Source organism: Pinus tabuliformis, chromosome 6 (genome assembly GCF_031772625.1).
Source record: "Pinus tabuliformis cultivar Carrire ecotype Pingquan chromosome 6, CPIR1, whole genome shotgun sequence".
Taxonomy (NCBI): Eukaryota; Viridiplantae; Streptophyta; class Pinopsida; order Pinales; family Pinaceae; genus Pinus; species Pinus tabuliformis.
In genome coordinates, this window is record NC_142292.1 from 681,933,560 (window position 1) to 681,960,456 (window position 26,897).

General features: G+C 35.2%; 1 pseudogene; it reads left to right on the plus strand.

The window, feature by feature from the left end:
* Positions 1–26,897, plus strand: LOC149260488 (uncharacterized; annotated as a pseudogene).

A 26,897-nucleotide genomic window follows, 5' to 3' on the forward strand; every position in this document is an offset into this window, starting at 1 on the left:
ATGTCTTGGCTGGATCCTTTTCAAAGGTTCAAGAAGAAGCAGGAATCCTATTGCAAGGATCATTCACGGAGATTGCTAGTGGTCAATGTTGTTGATGGGGACATCGTGCATGAATCTCTAGGTAAAAATCCTTCTCATATCTCTTCCTCTCTAGATTGTGAATTGGGTAATTCGTTGGGGTCATCCACTACTTGCTTGAATGAATCTATTGATTTATGTCATTCAAATAATGAGAAGCTTTTGATACAACCGAAAAATTTGAGATGTCCCCAAGGCTCAGTATTGATTTCTGTTTCGTTTGGTTTGCCTTTGTCAGTATTGATTTCTGTTTCGTTTGGTTTTCCTGTGTTAGTATTGATTTCTGTTTCGTTTGGTTTGCCTGTATCAGTATTGATTTCTGTTTCATTTGATTTTCCTGTGTCAGAAGCCCCCAACTCGTTTTTCGGTGTGTCTCTGCTGCCATCATAGGATAGAGCCTTTCCCATTAACCCTAGCAATTTGACTGGGATGGAAATTGAGTTCTTAATGCAAAACCCGTCAACTGACCTCATGTCTACTACCATACATCATGACCGTGTATCTTCCATTAGCCTGAATTTTGCAATGAATGTTACAATCTGTCGGAAAAGGAGAAAAAGTATTAAACGTCGAAAAAGAAAAATTTATGTGGCTAAGCTAGTCATTTTCAATGAGGAAGGGATTTATGTGACATTACTATGGAGTTGTCTTTAGTGCGACTTTTTGGACTTTCCGGTGTTGGAATCTGGTGGAAACAATTGAGGTGACATCTTGATTTGTGTTATTTAAACTGGTCTTTTGCCTATATATATGAATTCAACAGCCTGAAAAACCCCTAGGGCACTTCAATTGTGCAGGGGTAGGGGTTACCCATCAAGTTTGTGATTTCAATAAAGTCTTGCTGGATTTTAGAGAAATTAGGTCGGAAAAACCTACCAGAAAAGCTTCCAAAAAGTCTCGCTAAAGACAACTCGCATTCCTATCACTGATTTGAGTCACCCTCAGGCCCTTAGAGATCCTGTGCCTGTTGCAAATGTTAAGACATAGAAAATTTTATCTCTCAATTTGCGGGGGCTTGGGGATAACACCAAAAAATCATCTCTACGCCATCTACTTCAAACTGAGAATCCAAGGATAGGCTTCGACGGAAGTTTCAGTTAATACTTTTTTATCATTATGTTTCGAATAGTGTGTGGTGGCATTAAATTCTTGTGGTCTTTCTGGTGGCTTGGTCGCATTATGGGACCCCTGTATGGTCTAATTTAAGGGCTTATAAATTTTTCACATGTATACTTTTGATTTGTATGGTTAGGGGCTTCCAATGTTGGGTCCATTTTCTTAATGAGTTGTCTTTAGTGAGACATTTTGAAAGCTTTTTCGATGGGTTTTTTCGGTGTAATTTCTCTAAAATCCGACATGAATTTATTGAAATCATAAGATTGATGGGTAACCCCTGCATAATTGAAGTTCCCTAAGGGTTTTTCAGAGTGTTAAATCCATATATACTATCAAAAAACTAGTTTAAATAACACAAATCAAGATTTTACCTCAAAATATTTCGTTGGATTCCGACACCGAAAAATCCAAAAAGTTGCACTAAAGAAAACTCATTTTCTTAACATTTATGCCCCTTACTGGCACAGGGTAGAGTTTTGGCAACATATGGATGCTTTTGGTGTATTAAAAGTTGGTATTTTAGTTATGGTTGGGAACCTAAATTTTACTTTTCTGCTGAAGAATGTTGGGGCTTACATTGTAGATTAGATGCTATGGGAAATTATTTGAAGGATTTGTTCATTGACAACCACCTTGTCAATGTAAAATTGGTATCCATATCTCCTACTTGGTCAAATGGACGTATGGAGGTGGATTAGAATGGAAAACATCTGGACCGTTTCTTAATGCATGAGAATATCTTGGAAAAATTGGGCCATGTTTGCTCGTGGGTGTCTGAGGAGAAAATTTATGACCATTCACCTATTAAATTACAACAATGGTTAGGGGACAAACTGTAGAAAGGCCTCCCTTTTAAATTTAACAAGACTTGGTTGGATAACCCAATTTTTTGTAAGTTGGTTCGAGATTCCTGGAAAAATTATGGGCATATGAGAGAGGAATTTGCGATGTCATTGTTTTCAAAAAATATGCACACTCTTAGAAAGGAAGTCTAAATTTGGGAGTGCAGGAAAAATGATAAGGGACTTGGTTGATATTGAAAAAACTATGGAAGGTATTAAATCGCAGATGGATTCAGATTTCCAGACCCAGGTTCGTTAATCTATTTTTATGGAACTAATGGCAGAAGTGTCCTCAGACACATAATTTTATTAATTAGAAAAAATAATTACATAATTGATTTTGCAAGAGTTTACACCCGAACCACACAAACACTCTTGCAATGAGCTATATATAAGCTCCATGTCCTAACTACCTCTAATTATGGATCACTTATTAAATAACAAGTGTCCATTTACAATAAATGCTATTCAAACCAACTAGCTAACTAATCTCCTAAAATAGAGCCTAAGATACGACACATTTGGAGAGTCATATCTAGTTACAACAATATGCTAATTCTAAAAGTCTCCATTAATAATTAAACATTCTAGAATAATAATTATTAATTTAATATCTTAAATTAATAATTATTTTATTCTAATTTTATAACCTATGATAAAATTGTATTTTTTGATCATCTAACATTCCCCCCTATGATCCAAAGATACATTACAACAGATACCAAGTTCATCCCTAAACTTAGTAAATTTTATTCGGCCAAGCGGTTTCGTGAAAATGTCGGAGATCTGATCTTCGGAAGGACAATAAATCAAATAAATCAAGCTGCCAATCAACTGTCTGTAAGTTGTACTGTCCACCTTTTCCCCCCCTTCAAATTTTGAAAGTTTCAAGTTTTGCTCCATGGGGTAAGAACGGGCTTGCAATCCTGCATGCCAAAACACTGAAGAACCTCTGCTGCATACTTACTCTGAGAAATGAAAATATGATGTGGACGTTGGAAGACTTCAACTCCAAGATAGTAGTGAAGTAATCCCAAATCTGTCATCTTAAAACCTGCATGTAATTCCTTTTTCACCTGTGCAATATGATCATCATGGTTGCCAGTAATGATCAAATCATCTACATACATAACAAGAATGACCAGATATTTTCCCTGTTGTCGCACATACAAAGTATCATCAGATTCACTTCGTTGAAAACCAACTTTCTTAAGGTAGTCATCCATCTTTGCATACCAAGCTCGGGGAGCTTGTTTTAATCCATATAAAGCCTTAATCAATTTGCAGACTTTATGTTCTTGTCCTTCAATTTCAAAACCTGGCGGTTGGGTCATATACACTTCCTCCTGTAAATCTCCGTTGAGAAAAGCACTTTTCACATCCATTTGATGAACTTTCCATCCTTTCTGAGCGGCCAATGCAAGTGTTAATCGGATGGTGTTCCATTTAGCTGTTGGAGCAAAAGTTTCTTCATAATCAATGCCTTCCTGCTGCGCAAAACCCTTTGCGACAAGTCGTGCTTTATACTTTTCAAGTTCACCCTTCTGATTATACTTAATTCTGTAAACCCATTTACATCCTATGGGTTTAACATTTGCTGGACAATCAACAAGTTTCCAAGTGTTGTTATCAATTACTGCTTGATATTCTTCAACCATAGCCTGTTGCCATTCTTTATGTTTTACTGCTTCTTTGTATGTGGAAGGTTCAGTAAAATCATTTGCTATCAAGGCAAAATTGCCTTCACTTCTATGTGCCCTTCTGGTGCCAGTTTTATTCTGTTCATCAGGCTTTACATCTTTCAAAAGTTGAACTGCCCATTTCGGAAGTTGGTGCTCACTTGTTTGTGCTTTTGTAAAGTCCCCATCATTGTAAAGAGGATTAATATAAACTGATGTTCGTCGTTCAGGTGAAGAATGTGGAGAATCACTGTCAGAAGAACTGCTGCTTCTTGGAGATGCGGATGAACTGCTTGAAGACCCAGATGATGGTGTTGATGTAAATGGACTGGATGACTCATCTTCAGAGGAAGGAAAATCAAGTTCATACCAATTTGGTGAAGTTGGTTGACTTTGCTTTTTATCATTTCTTTTACTTCCCTTAGTTTCTAACTTGTGAAGAAGATTTTCAATTTCTTCAACACTTTTGCTCTCAGTTTCATCAAAAATGACATCCCTACTCACAATGAATTTTCCATTGGTCAAAAGACGATACCCTTTCTTCTCATCAGAATAGCCAATCATTGTGCATTTTAAACTTCGTGAGTCAAGATTAGTTCGTTTTTCTTTCGGAATTAAGGCATAACATACTGACCCAAAAACTCTAAGATGTTTAACTCGAGGTTTGAAACCAAACCAAGCTTCATAAGGTGTGATTCCGTCTAAAGAAGCAGTTGGAGATCTATTTCTTAAGTAGACAGCTGTATGAATTGCTTCTGCCCAATATGTTGGACTTAACCTTTTGAAAGTTAACATGGATCTCGCCATGCCTAACAAAGTGCGATTCATTCTTTCAACTACATTTTTTTGTGGAGTGTAAACATTAGTAAGATGTCATCTTATGCCATTTTCACTGCAATAAGTTTTGAATTCATTCGAAGTGAATTCTCCCCCATTATCTGTCCTGAGAGTACCTATCTTTTCTTTGACTTCATTTTCAACAAGTTGGCGAAAAATTTTAAACTTATCAAATGCTTCTGACTTGTTCTTCAAGAAGTAAACCCAAGTCATTCTGCTGAAATCATCAATGAATAGTAGGAAATATTTGCAACCACCAAATGAAGTTTGTAGTGGACCGCAAACATCACTGTGAACTAGTTGTAGCCGCCTGTTTGCACGCCATGAACTTGTTGGAAAACTTTCTCGACTTTGTTTGCCATAAATGCAAGCTTCACATTTTGCATTTTCCCTTTTGAATGTAGGAAGTCCTTTAACCATTCCTTGTTTCTGCAATTGAGAAAGACTCTCAAAATTCAAATGTCCATATCTTACATGCCATAGTCTTATAGGTGAAATACATGTAGTCACTACCCTTGCAAAATCAGAATGCCTTGGAATAAATGTCCCTTTCATCCGTAACAGTTTTCCATCTTCATAACCTGTCATGACTGTTTTCAAGTTCTGTTTCACTGAATTAATCTTCACTAAACCATCTTCCATAATCACCTGATGTCCTGCTTGTCGAATCGTGACTAAAGAGAGCAAATTTTTCTTGAAACTGGGTACATACCATACATTGGAAATCATTTTTTCTCCAATGCCAGGGAGAAAAACTTTTACTACTCCTTTTCCATAAGGAGTATGTTTTGTATCATAAGCAAGAAAAATGAAATTAAGTTTGCAATCTTGAAAATTCCAAAAAAAATCACGTCGACAAGTCATGTGCTGAGTTGCCCCGGAATCCAAGATCCAGGCATATTCATAGTCACTTCTAAGATGGGATGAAAGTTGTGATGCTGGTGAGGAAGTAAAAACATATTCTGAGTTATCTTCATCTTGATCATTTGCAAATTGTGCTGAATGCTGCTGAAACTTGGGAATTTTATTAAGTGATGTTCGACAATCTTCAGCATAATGGCCAACTTTGTTACATCTTCGACACACAATTTGACTTAAGTCTCTTCCTCTTCCTGTAGATTGTCCTCTGCCTCTGCTTTGACTTCTATTTTGAGATTGTCCTCTACCTTGATTATTATATCCTTGTCCTTGAAAATTGCCTCTTCCTTGGTTGTTTCCTCTACCTTGAAAATTATTTCTTCCTCCTCTGTTAAAATTGTTTCCTCTGCTTTGGCTTCGACCTCGATTATGTGCTGCTTGATTCTGATTCCATCTGCCTCTGCCTCGAGAACTATCGGCTGATGACTTACTAGTGCTGGCCTCTGTGAGAAAAACATCTTCACCAACTTTCTTCTTCTTCCCAAAAGTTTTATCATGTTGAGTTAACATTTCACAGAGTTCATCAAACTTTAATTTCTCTAATTTCCCAGTTACTTGTAGAGTCTCCAAAAAATGCGTATAGGAAGAAGGAAGCCCAGCAATTACAATTGTGACCATAAAGCTATCATCAATTGCGGGAAAACCAGCATTAATAATTTCTTGCTTAATATTTTTAAGTCTTGAGATATACTCAAGAACATCACCGCCTTCAGTTAATTTTTGTTGCAACAATTTTAATTGTAGATCAACTTTCTTTGATTCAGGCTGTGTATCAAAGAGGTCTTTAAAAGTTTTCAAGGCAGACCATGCATCTATAGCATTTTCTATATGGACATACATTTCATCATTCACAGACGATTTAATAAGAGCTAAGGCTTTAGCATTCTTGATTTCTCATTTTGCTAGTGCAGCTGCATCTGTGGGTTTATTCGGCTTAACATCTCCATCACATATTCCCTGCCATAATTCATTGTAAATGAGTGTTCTTTCGATGAGACGATGCCATGTTTTATAAGATTTGGTGCCTTCAAGTTTGTCGGAATCAGAAAACAAATTAATCAACTTAAACATTTTAGCGTTGAAGCGTCGCACCAAGAATCAGAACAGAAATGACAAGATAGTCAACACAACACACCACGCAAAAAAACATGATCTATCGGGGTTTGGCCTTGACCCTCGAATAGTCGTCAAAACAGGAAAAAATTGACTGAGCTTTGCACTTGGCTCTAGTCAATTTCTCAAATTTTTACAAGGCAACTTTCAAAATTTGACTTTTTACAATGGTGCTTTTGCACAATATGGTAAAAAAGAAATTACCTCCCTCAAAGTAAAATTACTTTGAGTTACAATGTGATGATCCCAAAGAACTTCTTAAAAACAAATTACCCAACACACCTTATCTCTCCACAATTACAAATTATATATAATAAAAACCTTTGTACAAATCTTAACCCTGAATTAAAAAATTCATTTTTCTTTGTCTTCCTGCCATTGTAGTAATTTTCTGCGTAGATCCACTTCCGCTCTCATCATCCAATAATTCGTTTCCAGTGCATTTGTAAACCATGACATCGATTTAAATCTTGAAAATCTGCTCTGCGCAGAATGCCTTGGAATTTCTGTTGCTAAAGATTACCAATTATTGATTGGGATGGGCTCCCTTGGAAGGCAGCGCAGATTGCGCCCTCCCCATCAGAGACTAAGTAGTTATCTGTTGGTACATTCCAATTTGCTCCATCGAAGTGGAATGTTACAGCAAACAGTCAAACATTTATTCCAGGTATATGATCATTACAGGCAATTAGAAACCACCGAAATGACAGTTTGCTCTTTTAATGAAAATAAATGGGACCAGTGCGCCCTTGAATGCAGAAGATAAATACAGCCCTCGCTTACACGTTAAATTATTGTAGTTCACCGACAGATAGATAAAAGAAAACATTCAGCAGAACAGAAACAGTTCCTTGTAATAAAATGTCTGATTTTATTGAGTAATTCTGAAACCTTGGAACTGATTTTCATTTCCCAAAACGTGATAAACTACAGTAGCTGCGTTGTTAAAATAAAAATACGTTCACCAAGTTGCATATATTATCCAATAAAAAACACGCTGTCCTTTGAAAATGCCTGCAAGGAATTGATCTTCTTGGTTCCTGGTTACTGCGTTTGCAGTCCTTTGAACGCTGCCTGACCACATTTAAACGCTGCCATTTGAATGCCGTCCGTCAGAATTGTAACGCTGCCTCCACAGATGCAATACAATCATTTAAAAATACGCTGATGATATGTCGGGGATTCAAGTAGCTGAAGCTGCTAAACGTTCAGCTGGATTCTCTCGATCTTGAAGAATTGGTTGACAGTTAATAGCCGATGAAATCCTGGTGGGGAATCCAGCAGCACATTTATCGCAGTAAATCTTGCCCGTAATATAATTTCCAGATGCTGAGTGATCGGTACCAGATTGGACCTAACCAGATACATGCGCTATACCACTATGCTAAGTTTCAGTTTCAATACGGAAACTACTTAGAGGAAGCAGATTTTTTTATATCAATATCGCACTTTTATACACAGTGAAAGGAGTTTGAATGCATTGTGAGGTAAGCTAGCAGCAGAGATTCTGATACAAAATTGGGATATTGCTCTGGAAGAGCTTAATCGGTTGAAAGAAATTATTGATTCTAAGAATTTTGCATAATAATAGAAAATCAACGCACAACAGTTGTTGATAATAATTCAAAAAATTGATTTTTAGATTTAAAAATCTAAAATCAATAAACTAATAAACTTTCCCTTTTTTTTTTTAACAAAAACTCAAATTTCATACCAAACTTTTGCTGATCACTTCAACGGAGTTGAGTTTTCCACGATCTGATAGAGCTGGAATCTCCTCCTCAAATCAACTGCAGCATTACTGGTGCTCTGATACCACAATAATGGCAGAAGTGTCCTCAGACACATAATTTTATTAATCAGAAAAAATAATTACATAATTGATTTTGCAAGAGTTTACACCCGAACCACACAAACACTCTTACAATGAGCTATATATAAGCTCCATTTCCTAACTACCTCTAATTATGGATCACTTATTAAATAACAAGTGTCCATTTACAATAAATGCTATTCAAACCAACTAGCTAACTAATCTCCTAAAATAGAGCCTAAGATACGACACATTTGGAGAGTCATATCTAGTTACAACAATATGCTAATTCTAAAAGTCTCCATTAATAATCAAACATTCTAGAATAATAATTATTAATTTAATATCTTAAATTAATAATTATTTTATTCTAATTTTATAACCTATGATAAAATTGTATTTTTGGATCATCTAATAGGAACTAGAAATAAAAAAGAGGAAGATTCTCAAAATTCAGGAAGAGACCTAGTAAATTAAAAGTCGTGCCATCTAGATCTCTAGCGAAGATAAAAGCACTAAGTTCTTTTAGTGGTTCACATCCCAGAGACATGCTACAAACACAATTTGGAGAAGCAATTTTTTTTTTTTGAAAACATGTATATGGACAGACTGAGTATCGGTATTGATAAACAACTCTCATTCATTGATACCTACCCTACCATGTATTTGGATGCAGATAATGAGGCCATAAAAGCACCTATCTCATTGGATTAAATTTCAAGGGTCCTTCACACTTTTTCTCTAAGGATAAATGCCCAAGTCCTAATGGGTGGACAATAGTATTTTTATTGCATTTCTTGGAAAATTTGTGACCAAACTTATTATCTATGGTGGAAAAATCTTGAACCAATAAAAATATTTTTGGGGCTATAACTTTGATATTTATAGCGCTCATCCCTAAGACCTCTTGTCCATTCTTTTTTTTGGATTTTCACCCTATTTCTCTTTGTAACATTTCCTATAAATTGTTCTAAAAATTAATTGCCAACAATTTGAAGGAAAAGTTGTCGGATTATATATCAGAGGAGCAATTCAATTTCCTTAGGAAGAGGCAAATCCAAGATGTGATAACGATTGCCCAGGAATGCATCCACTCAATTAAGTCTCAAAAGAAGGATACCTTAATGCTAAAATTGGATTTACATCGAGTCTATCGCTGAGTTGATTGGTCTTTCCTCGAGATGATACTTTTCAAGATCGTGCTAAACATTACTGTGGTGGATTGGATAATGGAGTGCATCTCTTTGGTAAACTTTGAATTTCTAGAAAATAGTGTGCCCTTGACCTTCTTCAGGACCCATAGAGGGCTTCATCATGGATGTTATTTATCTCCTATGCTTTTCCTTATGGTGATTGATGGTTTTAGCAAGAAGATTCAGGAAGCTCGTTAGGCTAGTCTTTTTTGTGGCTTGAAGGTCACTAGGAACACTCACGTCACCCATCTAATGTTTGTGGACGATGTTTTGATTTTTGGGGAGGTATGTTTGAATCAATGTAGGTAATGATATTGCATTATTTCTTGTTTTGGTGAGGTCTCCGAGCTATATGAAAACATGCATAAGTCTATGTTGATTAAAGAAGCTGCATAGAACAATGTGACCTTTGATATTGCAAATTTGTTCAATGTAAATACCACTCTGTTGGACAATGGTCTTTCATACTTGGGTGTTAGGCCGAAACCAAATAAATATGGGGCTTGTGACTGATATCGTCTGATTGAGAAGTTTGAACTCATGCTATGGACTCATAGGTGGCTCTCACTCGGTGGTAGGTACATCCTCATACAATATGTATTGCAAAACATTTCAGCTTATTGGATGCATTTGTTTTTATTATAATGCAATATCATAAACACAATAAAAGTGATTTTTGCAAAGTTTTTTATGGGAGGGTGTGAGGGGTTGCAAGAAGATTCATCTTGTTTGTATACATGATATATCCCATGGAAAATAATATGGGGGATGGGGGCTATTGGATATGAAACTTTTTGGTTGGGATCTTCTCATAAAAAGCCTATGGCAGGCCATTCAATGGTGGAATGTGGCATGACATAATTATAGGAAAATATATAAAAAACATGTTTCTTATTGAATGGTTCAGAGCTAGTTCATTAAAGACTAGAAAGGAATCCTATATCTAGAGAAGTTTCCAGAAAATTAGTGGATGGATTTTTAAGAATTTGAAGTGGAAATTTAGCATGGGATATAACATTTTCATTGGCTCTGACCCGATTTTGGGTATGCTACTTCTAAATCTAGAGGTGGAGGTATTAAAATCTTTACATTCTAGAGGTTATTTTTTCTTGGCTCAGATTATAAAGGAGTTTGAGTCGATTAGCTATCGGTCTATCTAGAAATCGACTACTTTTATGGGGCTGAGAGGTTCGCTTGTTGATTCTTGGGCCAAGTATATATACACCCTCAACATTTTGGGGATTTCAAAAGGGATAAATTCTTATGCTCTTAGCTAGTGTGGATCTGTAAAGTAGGGAAATTTGGTTGTATCAGAGATATATGATTTCCCGCCGTAGAGGCTGTCATAGTTTAAGAAGTTGTTGGTTCATGTAGCTTTGGAGATGTAATTTTCCCACAAGGATTGTACTATTCGACTTGTTTGAAAAAATCGCATTTTAACCTGGGACATTTTGTGTAGGAGGGGTTTTTGTGGCCTTGAAGTTTATCTTATGTGCAAGTATACAAATGAAACTGTGTTACACTTATTTTTACAATGTCCATGTGTTGTTGTTATTTGGCTATAAGTTTTGTAGTCACACAATCTATCCTCGAGGTGGTGCTTCCATACATTGGAATCATGTTTCATATATATGGTGATTGAGTAGGCCTAAAAATCACATAATCTTACTCTAGTTGACTATTTGGGGCATTTAACGGGTTAGAAATGCCCCGATAATTGAAAATAAGCAGTTTGATGTGGGGTGGATTTCGTTAAAGATATGTGTATAGAGAAATTGGACTGAGAGAAACAAAGTAGAAACCACAAAAGGCACCTAGAGGCCCTCCAATGTTGGAGTACCCGAGAAGATTTTTTGATGGAGTTGTAAAATAAGGTCATTGTGGGTGTGGCACGGTGATCATTAAAAATTCAAATGAACAGTGCCACCTTTTTTGGTATGGTAATGAGGGCACTAATACTAGGGTGGAAATTATTGCATTATAGGGCATGTTGTTCTTTCCCAAGTACATCAATTTGGAGCAGATCAATGTTTGTGGTTCTGGATGTGATTCATCCAGCCATACTCGATGCTCTGGTGCTATTACGCTGGAAGGATCACATCCGAAACCTAAAAAACTTATTTGGTTGCATCTCCTTCACTCATATCTATTGTGAACAAAATATTGGAGTACCCAAGAGATTGGACTCGGGGAAACAAAGTAGAAACCACCAAGGGCACCTAGAGGCCCTCCATTGTTGGATTACCCGAGAAGATTTTTTGATGGAGTTGTAAAATAAGGTCATTGTGGGTGTGGCGCGGTGATCATTAAAAATTCAAATGAACAGTTCCACCTTTTTGGTATGGCAATGAGGACACTAATACTAGGGTGGAAATTATTGCATTATAGGGCATGTTGTTCTTTCCCAAGTACATCAATTTGGAGCAAATCAACGTTTGTGGTTCCGAATGCGATCCATCTAGCCAGACTCGATGCTCTAATGCTGTTAGGCTGGAAGGATCACATCTGAAACCTAAAAAACTTATTTGGTTGCATCTCCTTCACTCATATCCACTGTGAACAAAATATTATTGCAAACTCTTTATCAATGAGAGGTCTTTCTGCCACACCTGGTGTCATACATTTCCAGTTCCTTTGGAATGGTGATATGATGACGGATGATTCCATTCCATTTGGTTAAGTTTTCACTATTTTTTTTTCCTATTATTGATAATAATGATCTCTTTTTGCAGACTCATATTTTTTATCTTTGCTGGTTCAATTGTTGTTTGATTTTGGTTATGTCAACTTTATCTATTATTAGATGATGGAAGAGCGGCATCATTTTTGAGTGCTCATGCACTTGTATATGAGACCAAGTAATATATCAGTGGATATTATGATATAGCTATGTTATAACTTAGTTTTGGTAGTTTTTCGACCATGCCTGATGATAGGCATTCAAGACTAAATACAACTATGCACTGATTTTCATTAATATGAATATCATCGTTTTTTCTTTATGTGAAAAAAAATCTACTTCTATGTTATTAAAATCTAATTTATTTCTCCCAAACATGTTTAATTGAAAGTTAATGAAACCCCTTGTATAGAAGATACATGCCAAATAGATTAGTTGCCATGATAATCATATGGTTCATTCTATTTATTTCACACATTTGGAATATATGAATAACATCATCATTCATATATATATATATATATATATATATATATATATAATGATTTTTGATATATTAAAAAGTTGTGTGCGTGTGTATGAATTTTTTCATTTGCTTTTACATATATAATGTTTAAAATTAAATTACCCTCCTATAAGGGAGAGTGAATTTTCTTTTTCTCATAATATATAGAATGTTTAAAAATTTTAAAAACTGTAATTTAAAATTTTTTATTTTTCCATTTTGCTTCTAAATAATTGTTTAGAATATATTTATGGTGTACAAAATGTTTAAAGTACATAAAGGTTTATATTTGTTTCCATTATTTTTATGTTTGTGTTGAAGATATTTATTATTTATAATGTTTATAGTAGAGAGATTAACCTATGTATACATAAGTGGATCCAAGTCCATCTCCATGTCTTTCAATTTAAAAGTCTAAACTTAAGTTGGATCCAATGGTTGAAAGTAAAGAGGTTTTCACTATTGGGCAAGGTTGAATTCCCATGAGTGCCTAATCTAGAAACAAAGGGCACCTTGAGGTAGTGGTTGAACGTGTGATTTCTCCTAGACAAACGATATTAAATGGTTTTGTAACTTGTGCACACATAAATTAGATCAAACCCCACCCCATGTCCTTTTTCTAAACTCCCCACAATGGGTGATTATGCGACTTGTGTGAGGTTCATTTATGCGAGGGGATGTCGAGGGATGGTGGTGTCCCATACTGCCTCCCACCCAGTGATGACAGTTGAGTTATAACCATGCATGTAATGGTCCTTGGAGGGATTTGGTTATCACAGGGGGGTGGATTAAGTCTGAATTTAATACAACCTTGTGCCATTATTGTGAAGTGTTAATACTTGGTCGGGAAGCTTTTCTGGCTAAATGAGGGTTGTGTACAGATAATTTTGAAGCACCCTAGACTTTATGGATTCTAGTGGATTGACATGTTATGATTTATTATGGGACACTTGTGGGGCCTGGTTACTCTAGGAATCCTTAACTTTGTTTTAGTTTCAATGGTGAAGCTTTACGAATTATAAGTGTTGTAGTCCCCTAAAATGAAACTCAAGGCATGTTGTTTTAAACACAGGCTTACTGGTTAAGACTACAATGGTATTCAACAACTTTGGTTTGGCTTTGAGTTTTGCGATGATGGAGTATCCTCCAACAAGCATTAGATTTTAGGTTGGTTCTTGCTATTCTGTAATAGCCATTTCCTTTGGTGGTTGTGGTTATGTCTTTGTTTTAAGATTGTATATGTTTAGGCTTTTATGTCTTTGTAGTTATGTCAAGGCTTTTTCCTTCGGTTATTGTATATTTCCTTTTCGATTTGTGTTCAACTCTCTTCCTTGGGGGGTTGTCTTTCACTATATTTTTTGAGTTTGATCTTATCAGAATCGGGGTTGAGCTTCTTGGTGGGAAAAGTTCATTGTTTTTAAATGTTATCTCTTTGGCTCTTAAATTTCCTACCTTTCCTATCACCTCTCTTATCCCCTCTACCTACTTACATTCTTCTTATCATTATTCCAGTGGCAGGGATTATATGTTGATGGTTTTCTTTCTTGTAAATATAGTCCTCCCTAGTCATCCCGAGGGTCACAGGGGAAGAAGGTTTTACCCTCCCCCTTTTAGTTTTCAAGTTGAATGTTTGGTAGAATGATCAATCGTTGTATATGTGTGTTTTACCTCTTCTAAAATAAGGAGACTTTTAAGAGGTTGAAAGGCAGGGCGACATAAAAAGAAGATTTATTACTGAAGATGAAGTGGAGAAAGATTTGTGTTGAATAAAGTGTAACTAGGTTCGGTCTTCATAAATATAATTTTGATATTTGTATTTATACAAGAAAATATATATATATATATTATATTTATCAATGAGTTTCTTGCTGATTGAAATAAGTCTAGCACAAGTCAAAGTGTTATAGGTAAGTTAAAGAGTCAAAAGAAAAAGTTGAAGACCCTTAAGGGCATGTTACACCAGGTATACATTTGTATAAGAGTCAAAATAATAACTCCAAGCAAAGTCACAAGTCCTCTCCATGCAACGACATCACCAAAGAAGCGAATCCGAAGAAGAAAAGACAAGTTGGCCTAAAGACTCTAAGTCGGCCTCAAGTTGACCTAAAGGAGGGACAAACCTCTATATATAGAGGTTGTCCACTCCTCCAACGAAAAGATATAATCACCTATGAAATCAACGAGAAGGAAGACGAGTTAAGGGTGAAGGGAAAGCGAAGAAAAGAAGTCTCTAGTGCAGCGAAGGAGGAAGAAACACCGAGCCTTGGAAGTTCGTTCTAAGGGTGAACTACAATCACGCGTGCAAGAAAACGAGGGCTATATGTGGTCATTACAACAAAACTATCACAGTCACATATTTCTCATTGTTTGGGCTATCATAGTAGGCCTATAAGGCCTCTCTCTTGAGCAAAGAAGAAGTTCACTCAAACGAGGAAGAAAGGAAGACTCTAGCATAATAATCTTGAAGGAATCCTCTCACATGTGCGAGAAACTAGGGCTACACTATAGTCATAACAAGTCTGCAACTACACATCAAGAAGGAGCTCTGTTGGACAAGAAAAGGAAGATATCTTTATAGGTGAAAGACTTCACTAAGGATCAAAGATATGTATCTTTTCTAGAGATAGCATAATAAGGACTATCACTAGTTGCCGGAAGAATGAAGTGTCGGGGAATGAAGTGTTGGGAAATGAAATGTCAGAAGAAGGAAGGACTTGACCTGTGCTTGGAGGATATTCTTGTCAAGGGTCTAGGGTTTGACATTGATCAATAAGAAGCTTCACTAAGAGAAATTTATGAAAGGGCTTTCCTCTCTAAGAGAGAGAGGTTTTGCCCTGATAGAGAGCCAATATCTTGTGTTCTTGTTTCTCTTGTTTTGGTAGTAGTTTGATGAAGTGGACACACATACAATAATAATAAGAGAAGAAGATCAAGCTAACAAGTTAAATTGGAAAAGTGCTTCACAAATTGTTATAAAGTATAGAAGAATCCTACTATATCTAATTCCCCTAGATTTTTCAACATGGTATTAGAGCTAAGGTGACACATCAAGGAAAGGGCATCTCAAGAACACTCATAAGGTGAAACATCAAGGAAGGACATCTCAAGCACAACTACAAGGTTGAAGCATCAAGCTAGGTAGTCTCAAACACATCAAGGAAAATAAGGTCTACCATCTACTATTCATCCAGGAAGACTACTAAAGAGAAGCCTTTAATATAACGGCACCTTCAAGAAGATCAAGTAAAAAAGGGACCTACATCAAGGTACACCATCTTCAAGGGAAGAAGAACTACAAGACAAGTCATCACTCTCCAAGCATATCTCATCATTAAGCAAGTATATTTGAAGGAAGCAATTTGAATATCATCAAGATCCAAGAAAGGAAGCCATCAATTCTTCAAGAAGAAAGCAAGACTACTACATCACAAACTCTATCAAGTAAGTATATATGTCCCCTCCTAGACATACATCAATGTCTTTTTGCAAGGAAATCAACAAATTGGTTGGGGCTACTAACTTCCTTGCATGGAAGAAGAGGATTGATTTACTTCTTAAGTAGAATGAACTTTTAGACATCATTAAAAGGAATATCACTATCCCTACTAAGGAATAAACTCGAGCCTTAGCCAAGTACAATAAGGATGAGACAAGAGCTCAAAGGATTCTAATAGAATCTATCAAGGACTCTCTCATTCCATATGTCTCCAAATTTGAAACATCAAAAGAAATATATGATAAACTAATAGAGTTATTCTTGTTAAGCACAACTGGAGAAGTGATATCTCTATGAAACGACTTGTACAAAATGAAGATATCAAAGGAAGGAATAACTCCATACTTCATGAAGATCTTTGAGATGAGAGATCAACTTCAAGAGCTAGGAGAAGTCATGTCTGATAAAGAAATGACAACTGTAGTACTCAATGCTCTACTTGAGGATTGGGGCAACTTCACCTCAAGCATATATGCCAATAAGGAAGCTACCCCACTAAGTGAACTATGTTCTCTATGTAAGATAGAGGAAACTAGACTCAAAGCAAAGGATGATGTGGGATCAAAGGAGTAGGCATCTGCTACCATGGCCAAGAAAAAGGGAAAATTTTGAAAATTTGATCCACGAAGAACAATCAATAGAGCTATGTCCAAAGTCCAATTCTTTGGATGCCAAGAATATGGACACTACAAAAAGGATTGTCCCAAACTTAAGAAGCACAACAACAAAAACAGAAAAGGGGAAGAAGCTCACATAACTCAATAAGTGAAAGAAGAAGACAAGAAGCAGAAGAAGGAAGATCCTCTAGATCTCTATTATGACTAAGTCAACCTCTTTACTTAAGTCTTCTTTCAAGGTTTTGAGTAGCATAGCAGCGTATAGAGATAGGATATAATGCATGGTTAAGTACCATCTTCTAGAATATAGGATCATGGTGTAGATATAGCTCAAGATATTCATATAGAAGGAGCATACCTATTATAGGACCTCATCCACAATGAAAGAATAATTGATCATGATTAAGAATCTTAGAAGGCCTCTATCATCAAAAGGAAGAAATGTTTGCAAGATAAAGGTCTTCAAGATCCTCTAATAGAATCTTCAAAAGAAGGTTGATAAATAAGCGCAGATGCCTCATTGGGAGTCCCATTCATGGGATTCAAGAAAGGATGATATGCAGGAAAAAAATTGAAGCAAGAAAGGATACACGAATCAAGAAGAACCATCAAATGAAGCCAGGATGATCAAAGAATAATCAAGATGAGGTGTGTATACATCAAAGTTTAATTCATGTCATCATATATATTATTGAGTCATGGGAATATTTCTAAAACATAATCAAGCATAAAAGGATCTCTTTCACCAATGACATGCTTGAAAGCATGTACTACAATACAAAGAAGGTCAACATGAAGAAGTGTTCCCATAAGGAGTATAAGGTAGTTGACTAATCAATCCAAGAAGAAGCAAATGAAAAAAGAGATCAAGCATGCGAAGAACACTGTGGTCACAAAGAATAACTATCTGACAAGATCCATTAAAGACATCTCTTGAAAGAAGGCATGACAACTCTGACAAAGGAAGAAAAATATCAAAGGACCCTTGACACCTATGAAGTCCTTGGAGATATTAAGGTGTAGATAACTGATTCAACTCTACAAATATGTCATGATGAAGAAGGCATCTAAGCATTATTTGATTTTGAAGAAATATCAGGACGAAGTCATGAAGGTTACTAAATTGAAGTATGGGAACAAGCAAGTACAACTAAGCATCTATGTGATAAATATTTCGAAGCATAGTCAGACGACAAAGGAGTAGCCAGATGACAAAAGAACCTGACATATATCAAGAAGGCTACTTTCCACGAAGGAACCAATGACATGACAAGCCAGGAAGGAAAGTGATCGATGCCCAGTGCCGTACCAAGAAGAAGGTCAAACAAATACTTCATGACATCAAAAGAAAGAAGGAGATCAAGTAGCTAAAGGACCCACGAAGAAGAAGTTTTCGATGAATGGACAAGTCCCTAGCTAAGAGGGAGTTCTAACAAGTTCCCAATCACAAAGGAGCTTGATCAAGTTTCTAGTCAGAGGAAACTTGGGCATGTGTTCCTCAATTAAGAGGAAGAGATAGACACAAAATTCTTGTATTCACTTGGGAAGAAAGAATGGAGGATTGGGTAACCATCTAGGATCTGATACTCTTTGAGGATGTGTAGGGCATCCAAGATAAGAGTAGGCAAGAGGATTCATATTCTTTGAGGGCTGGGAACCCAAAGCAAAAATATTCTTAGAAGGTCATACTCAGTGAACACCGTGTGGTTATGTACCTTGAGAGACAATGATTAAGGTGTCTATAAGTCATTGGTCTCACCAACATTGTGCTCTAATCTTATGAGAGATAGATCTGTTAGTCAAGGCCTTGTTATAAACAATGTTGGTTACTATGGTGCTATAACAGATGGATTGCCAATCTAGTTTCTCTTATGTGAATTCCTCAAAATTGAAAAATAACCAAACACCTTGTAATGATCTATGAATACCTCCCTAGTTAAGAGCGAGTGTTGAAGAAAGTGTAACAAAGTCTGGTCTTCATAAATGTAATTTTGATATTTCTATTTATACAAGAAAATAAATATTATTTTTGTTATATTTATCAATGAGTTTCTTGCTAATTGAAATAGGTCTAGCACATGTCAAAGTACTCTAGGTAAGTCAAAGAGTCAAAAGAAAAAATTAAAGACCCTTAAGGGCATGTTACACCATGTATATATTTGTATAAGAGTCAAAAGAATACCTCCAAGCAAAGTCATAAGTCCTTTCCATGCAACGACATCACCAACGAAGCTAATCCAAAGAAGAAAAGATAAGTTGGCCTAAAGTATCCAAGTCGGCCTTAAGTTAGCCTAAAGGAGGGACATAACTCTATATATAGAGGTTGTCCACTCTTCCAACGAAAATATATAATCACCTATGAAATCAACGAGAAGGAAGATGAGTTAAGGGTGAAGGGAACACGAAGAAAAGAAGTCTCTAGTGCAATGAAGAAAGATGAAGAAATATTGAGCCTCGGAAGTTTGTTCTAAGGGTGAACTACAATCATACGTGTGAGAAAAGGAGGGATATCTGCATTGATTACAACAACACTATCATAGTCACATATCTATCATTGTTTGGGCTATCAAAGTAGGCCTATAAGGCCTCTCTCTCAAGTGAAGAAGAATCCCACTCAAGCGAAGAAGGAAGACTCTAGCATAAGAATCATGAAGGAATCCTCCCACACGTGCGAGAAACTAGCGCTGCACTACAGTCATAACAAGTCTGCAACTACACATCAAGAAGGAGCCTGGTTGGACAAGAGAAGGATGGTGTCTTTATAGATGAAAGACTTCACTAAGGATCAAAGATATGTATCTCTTCTAGAGATAACATAACAAGGACTATCACCAGTTGCCGGAAGAACGAAGTGCTGAGAGAAGGAGGAAAAAGTGTCAGGGAACGAAGTGCCAGAAGAAGGAAGGACTTGACCTGTGCTTGGAGGATATTCTTGTCAATGGTCTAGGGTTTGGCATTGATTAGTAAGAAGCTTAAATAAGAGAAATTTACGAAAGGGTTTTCCTCTCTAAGAGAGAGGTTTAGCCCTGGCAGAGAGCCAATATCTTGTGTTCTTGTTTCTTGTATTTTGATAGCAGTTTGATGATGTAAACACATATATAATAATAATAAGAGAAGAAGATCAAGCTAACAAGCTAACAAGTTAAATTGGAAAATTGCTTCACAAATTGTTATCAAGTATAGAAGAATCCTACTATATCTAATTTCTCTAGATTCTTCAACAAGTTGGAGGTTGGATCCTTGACACTGGTAATGCCAAGATCCAGAATACCAGATATATGACACCCGTCGTATCACTTATGAATTCTTGAATGCTATAGTGAATTTTTTTTTTTTGAAAAGTATCAAAGAGAATTAACTTGACATTGCATGATAATTTTTTGAAGAAAACATTTGTATAATTTATGTACCTTAGAGAGAAAAATAAATTAAATTGTAGTAGCATAAATAAATATATGAAATAAACTAGTACATAATAAGGGAAATAATGCAGTTAATTAAAGTATTAAGAAGAATAAATATACAGAGGACAATTGGATTTGGATAATTTCCTAGAGTTGTTCCAAGGTTTCTATGTTCAAGTACATTTTATTATTATTTCCTATTATCTTCTATTATGAGAAGCAATCTCTTTATCTTCTATTATGAAAAATATTTAGCATTGTTCTATTATGGATGATAGGAATTGCCACATGATCTCTATTCTAGCTATAGTTCAAACCCTTCTCCAATCTACAAGTCTATGTATGCAAGGATGGGTCTCTCTTTCTTCCTCTCCATAGTTTAACTAGGGTTGCTAAATTCAATTAAATGAAAGTACATGTAAATATACCTATGTTAGGGCCATGAAAATTACTCCATATATCACTTTAATGTAGTATTCAAGACCTCTCACAATACTAAAATTGAACACAATTTTTGTTTAGACAATTTGAAAGTTTTAGGTAGTGAAATACATTTTCCAATTTTGTAAGTGAAAGTATAGAGTCATTCATGTTGCAAAAGTAGGTGCCTTCTAGTTTAAGTTGAGCCAAAATCTAGTGGAATTTATCTTTTTAGTACAAGAGATTTAATGCTATCAACCACTTCCACTTCCAGTAAACCTTTTTTTTCCACCTACCAATTTCAAAAGAAAATATTCAACATATGATAGACTAACAAATGTATATATACTTGAAAAAATAACATTTTTCAAATATGTTTTCATTTAAATAAATTTACTTTACTAACATTATTTTATATTTTTCAAAGTTTAAGGTGATTAACTTTCAATATAGATATTTTTCCCTCTAAATTGTACATGAAATACATTAGCTTTTCCTAGAACATACTTTTAATAATTTAATAGTAACAAAAGAATTGGGCATATTATATATATATATATATATATATATATATACTTGGTTGGAGTAGAACTTGCAAGTAGTGGACCACTTCATTATAAGATATTTTCTAAAAAATCACAGGACATGAAACCCAAGACAAAGAACAAGAAAGAAGTGCGAGTGATGTTGAGATTGAGATTGATCATCCAGGTAGAAATTCAAGCAGTGGTGATAAATGGAGGAAGGTAAAGCAATTCAAGAGACCAAAAAGAGGTTCCAAAGATGGTATGGAATCTAGCTTAAATAAGAAGAAGGCATACCGATTTTCATTTTAATGCTTGTACGTGGAGTAATCACTCCTCAAAACACACAATTCCAATTGAGTGATGAAGATCCTGATTAGGTGATTTCAAGATTCCCAAAAATGGTTGTTGAAATTGGAAATGGATTATAAGAAGCCTAATTCTAAGAAAATTAATGGAGATGCTAGTCTCTATGAGAACAAACTAATGAACCTAAGGTATTAATAGATAAACATAAGGAAACCATGATAATGAAATTAATTAATAAATATGTAGACTAAATTAGGATTATTCTAATGGGAGAGGGACAATTGTCATAAGCAAGGAAAATTATAATAACATAGTTGGGTTAAACCAAAACTTAACATAAAAATCATGATGTAGTGAGATTTTCATAAATTATGCCCAACAAGGAACAAGAATGCAAAATATAAGAGTTAACTTATCAATTGAAAATAAAATGAAGAATCTAAATAAAGTTTGGCACTTCAATAAAATCTTGATTCTTTCACAACATTGTAAGGAAACGATTTTGTAGATAAAGGAGTGCTTTTTCGAGAACTTGCGCTACAACATTTTGTTGAACAATATCAATATAGGTTGAGAAGCAACCTAAAATTAAGTATATTCAATTACATAAAGTACTTAATCTAAATAGAAATCTGATCACAATAGGATGTTTGCCAATAAAGAAAGACAATTACAAGGAAATTGGTATCTAACATAAAAGAACCATTTCTATCAAATATAAAAATGTTGTGTCACAATTAACATTCACATTCTAAACATGCATACTTAATGAATGATATTCATATTTGATAGAAAATAGATACATTGGCATCCGGAAACTTGAAATTGAAAGCACAAACGCACCAAGACAAAAATTGGAGATGTAGACTTTCTTTCATAGTTACTAATTTTTGAACACATATATCATGAGCTAAACTTAGTGGCAATTATTTTATCCAAATAAGGGGTCACATCCAATGTTGGATTTATGAAGGTAAAGAATATCAAAGAAAGTATCTCTACAAAAATCATCCTTACCCATTTTTACAATGCTTTAGAAATTTTCTCTTTTTGGATAATAGAATTATAGGAATGCACTTATATGATCTCTTTTAATGACATAGATATGGTGAGGATGTATGTATGACAATTTATGTTTTTTTAATGTATTTGTGAAGCACACGGGGAGCAAGAATAGGTTTTATTAGTGCTAGGTCATGGTCTCTTGAGAGTCTTTCATGTTTATATGCAACCAACACATATCATGGAATGTAATATTACAATTTTATATTTTGTAATAATAATATTACATTTTTAAGTGTCAAATTTCTAAAAAGCCTCATCCCACCATTAATGAACATAGAATTACATATCTGAAATGCACCATTATGAAACACATAATTACATATCTAAAAGACAGAAGATTGTTCTCGTAAACCATTCACATAACAATATTACCTTCTAGAAGAGGAAGACATCAAATAAAAGACATAGAAGATTGTTATTGTAAACCATGAAATCACAGCCATTGTCTATCGAGGCTCTATTTACGCCAGAACCATGAAATTCTCACTGGAATCTAGTAGAAAAAAAAAAAAAAATCCAATCCTGGGAGCGTTTGAATCAATTATTTTTTATGGTGGAAATGGATTACACCATAAAAAACACCTGGGGCACCCAGAATCAAACTTGATAGCTATAACAAAGATTTCCAAAAATTTATGCCAAAATTCTTCAAAATCCTACTAGAATTTTCATTGTTTTCAGAGCAAAATGATAACTTCTTTAAAATACAAAAAAAAGTCACATAACAATGCCAATTTTAAAAAAGTAATATCAAATAAAAAACAACATCATCATATTAAAAAATAAATCCTTTGATGCTCAAGAATTGTTTTCTATTAAAAATCTTTACATAATTGATTAACAACTGATATATATATATATATATATATATATATAGAAAGTATTGAGATCAAATGTGGGTGGGGTTTGCTTTTTGCACTTGGTAAGCGGACTCATTTTACATCCAAAAATATAAGCCTTCGTCTCAGCTGTAATGGGTCGTTCAAGTATCCATTAAAAGAAAGTCTATATACATTCACTCTCAGAGAATTCCAAACATATTTTCTCCCTCTCCATCCTTTATCCACGGCCAGATATGTTTGTGGAGTTGGATGTCTCTATGTGGTATGGTGTGCTTCCTCTATGTGATATGTTTGTGGAGGTTGGCTGTCTCTGTGCGGTATGGTGTATGATTGGTTGTCTCTGTGTGTCTGTCTTTGTGTTGTATGGTGTTTGAATTTGTCACTGTGTTTGAGTTATGTGGGAGGGGAGCAAGAGGAAACTCCTTTTTAACATTTTCTAGAGAAAATAACTTTAAGGGCAGGGCAATCGGATTTGGTTCATCCCTTGGAATTATTTAAGGTTTCTGACATTCAGGTATATTTCATCTGATCTTTGGTATGAGGAGCAATTTCTTTATCATCTACTTTCTTTCCATTTACATTGAAATTTCCTTGTGATTTTGCAACAGCCACATTTGAACTATGTTTTAGCTTACATTGAAATTTCCTTGTGATGAAGATAGCAACCACCACATTCGAACTATGTTTTATTTGTTGCTATTATTTCATCTGATCTCTGCTATGAGAAGCAATTTCTTTATTATGGACTTTCTTTCCTTTTGCACTGAAATTTCCTTCTGTGCGATGAAAATAGCAATCGCCATTTGAACTCTGTTTTATTTGTTGTTACTATAGCAATCGTCATTTGAACTTTGTTTTATTTGTTGTTGCTATTGTTCAAACCCTGCTTCAATGTACAATTCCAGTTATGTAGAAATGGTTCCATCTCTGTTCAAACCTTAAACCCTATTCCGATGTATACCTTCGGGTATGCAGAGATGGCTGTAGCTCTTTTCCTCGCAGTGATTTAACTAGGTTTGCTAAATATAGCTTCTCGTTAACCCAAACTCTGGGTGTTTAACATATTTGATTTTCTATTACCAATCTTGCATCGTCATAAAATCAAGTTTTACGTTTAACTGAAATATGTCGCCTTCCTTGGGAATGACTGTTTTTCTTCCATTAGATTAACCCTAATTTAGTTAGCGTATTTCTTAATTAATTTAAGAAGCCTGTTTACCCCGTGTTTATTAGTTAATCCCACAGGTTCATTACTTTGCTTCCTCTGTAAGTCTAACTACTTGTTCTGCTCTGCTCTACTTGTCTTGCTTTGGCTGATAGGAATGAAAAACTTATTGCAGGTGAATGCACTTGTAATGGCCTTTTCAGCCCCTAACTGCCATCTTCATTAATTTATTTTAATTGAGGCTTTTTCTTGATGCATATTGGAAGCTGGGAACCATTAGTTTGACCGCCACCCTGTTTTATGAATTCAGATATTAAATTTTAAAATTGAATCTGGTGATACTAAACTAATTAGGCAGAGTATATTCTAATTACTTCCTGTTTTAATTGTGTGCAAATATTTGTAATGATTTAGAAAGTTTGTAATTATATATGTTCCCATAATGGATAACTTTTGCATAATATTATATGTCGCAAGATAGATACAAATTGATTCCTGCGATGTGGTAATATCTCCTTAAGAATTTTATACATAATACTATATCTCGTAAAATAGATACAAATTGATTCATGCGCTGTAGTAATATCTCCTGAAGAGTATCCTTTTATTTTCTTATTTATCAAATTTGACTTTTGATAAGTTTCTTGGTTGCCTGTAATTGTGTGTAAATATTGTTAAAGTAACTGTGAGAATTACTAAATATTTCTATATTTTTTATTATATTTTTTCTTAAATATAAACAATTAAACATATTATTTTTTATTAATTAAATAAAATATTAGTTTAAAAATAATTAAAAACTAGAGGTTTCTTAACCACCTAACCTTATAATTTAATAGGTTCGATGTTATAATTTATAATTTATTACTATATTACCTATCATTACTTTCGTCTTTTTTAAATAATTAGGACAAATCTATAGCCATGGGATTGGATTCTAGTCAAGAAGTTGGGAACTTTCTCGAAGTGCCAAACAATTTCCGGTGGGCCACCAATTTCATTCAGTGATTCCTCCTGCACCATTTTCTGTTGCAAGACCACTGAAATTGCTCTTTTCACAACGTCGACATCGAAGTTGTACATAAAGTTAAAAATGACACCAATATAAGCGAAAACTCAAATGAGATTACAGAAGTGCCTGAGCTAAAGGCTATTGTGGATGTAACTGTTAATGACGCTGAGAAAATAGTTGAGACTATGTCGACGCAATCAGGATGATTTGAAAGACAAGGAAGCAACATAACTGGATCAAACAGATGCTTCAATGAGAATGGGAAAAAACTAAGGATGGCTCAGAAGAATCAATAGACACATGACTTTGTGAGGCCATCAAAAGTAATAAACACAACCTGGCTAGGCCATTGAAAATAAGGAACCTAATAGACACACAACCTGGTGAGGCCATCGCAAGTAAGGAACCTAATAAACAGGAGAGCCCCAGGGAAGCGCCTAAAGAAGCTACTCCTGAGAAAGAGCCATCTCCTACTATTATCTCATTCCGTCCTGTCGTTTCCCTCAAAAGTAAAGAACCTAATAAAATGGAGAGTCTGAGGGAAGTGTCTAAAGATGATATTCTTGAGAAAGAACCATTTCTTGCTGTTAACTAATTCCAACAATTGTCTGGCACTCGAAATACATTCACAGGTATATCACGTATTGACCTTAACAGTTCTTCTTTTTCCTTTAGATTATTCTTGAAAGTCGGTGATTCCAACACAATGCCCTTTGGTTTTGCATTCAGTCAATGCCCTTTGGCTCTGCATCTAGTCTATGGACTTTTAGTGTGCCCTTTGGCTCTGCATCTAGTCTATGGACTTTTAGTGTTACAGGGTCATCGTTAGGTACAAAGGCACCTAGCAGTAATGGGTTATGACCATCATGTACTACCAATGGTGGTGCTTCTATTTAGCAATTTGGAACACAATGACTGACAATGTTACAATCAGTGGAAGTGGTTTGATCGCTTTGTAGGAAGTACCTGTAGAGACGGGTGGAGAAAAAGAGAAAGCATTGTTCACAGTTTATGCTGCCTTGTTTGAGAATGTAAGTGAGGGTTGAAAGAAATGTGGCAAGGGTGAACTTAAGGTCACTATTTCTGCAATAGAAAAGCAATGCTTGTTCTAAATGTAATTACATATTAGTCCTTAATGCCAGTTTATTTCTAGACATGAAGTTGAGCAGTATGGCCAAATGAGGTATCACTATTGTCTGCATGAACATTGCTAGTGAATCCGAGGCAGTGGAAGCTAAGCTACTACTGGGCACAAATGAGGTATCATGA